Raw genomic sequence first — 855 nt, forward strand, 5'->3', positions numbered from 1 at the left:
TGTGTGAAGAGTGTTGTATGGAACCATCCACTTTATTTTCTTTGACAATGTGGTTGAAAGAAACCCAAATTTGTGATGTAGAAACTTTTTAAATTTGACCCGAAGACAACAGGAGGGTTATTCATGGGACGTGAAAAAAATTATAATTTTTTTTTTAAATGTGTATTAGCAAAGAAAGGCCTTAAAATGATAAAAGGAAAAACAATCAATCCTGAATGGAAAGAGAAATAAAGGGAAATGTCTCAGTGCTATTAAGTCGTATCAATGCCAGCACTTAGTCAAGTAGTCTGCAATGATTAAAACTCAAGTAAGAATATAGTTGCTTATTATATTCTTCAGGAAGTATTTTTTAATATATAATAATAACCTTAACCTTAAGAGTACTGTTTATTTAAACAAAATATCATTTTGACAGCGAGAAACACTGTCACTAACTTTGCGTCGAGGCGACTCAGAGAGCAAGGACTGTGATTGGTCAACTGGTCCTGTGTGTTGCTAGTTGGTGTTTCAAGCAGCCTACTGTGGGGAGTAGCAACATGCTAGTTCACTGACATCAGCTTTGCAAATAAACTCAGACATATTTTGGTCACAATGACGGGGTTATCCGTTTGTATAGTGTCTATATGTCAGTAATGTTTTGAAATTAGCACTTTGTCAGCAAGCAGTACTTTGTGGGCTGTTGTGCTAAAGTTTGCTTGCTAACATCTAGATAGATCCTTTTATTCAAATACTAAAACACACACAAACTACACACAGCTGCACGCAACAGGCTGTCGCCTCACCGGCACCATCTTATCTGTAAACATAACCTCAGACTTATCACCTCCTAGTGTTGTGGCGGTGAAATGCACCCCG

The sequence above is a fragment of the Perca flavescens genome, chromosome 23 (assembly GCF_004354835.1).
Source record: "Perca flavescens isolate YP-PL-M2 chromosome 23, PFLA_1.0, whole genome shotgun sequence".
NCBI classification, from domain to species: Eukaryota; Metazoa; Chordata; class Actinopteri; order Perciformes; family Percidae; genus Perca; species Perca flavescens.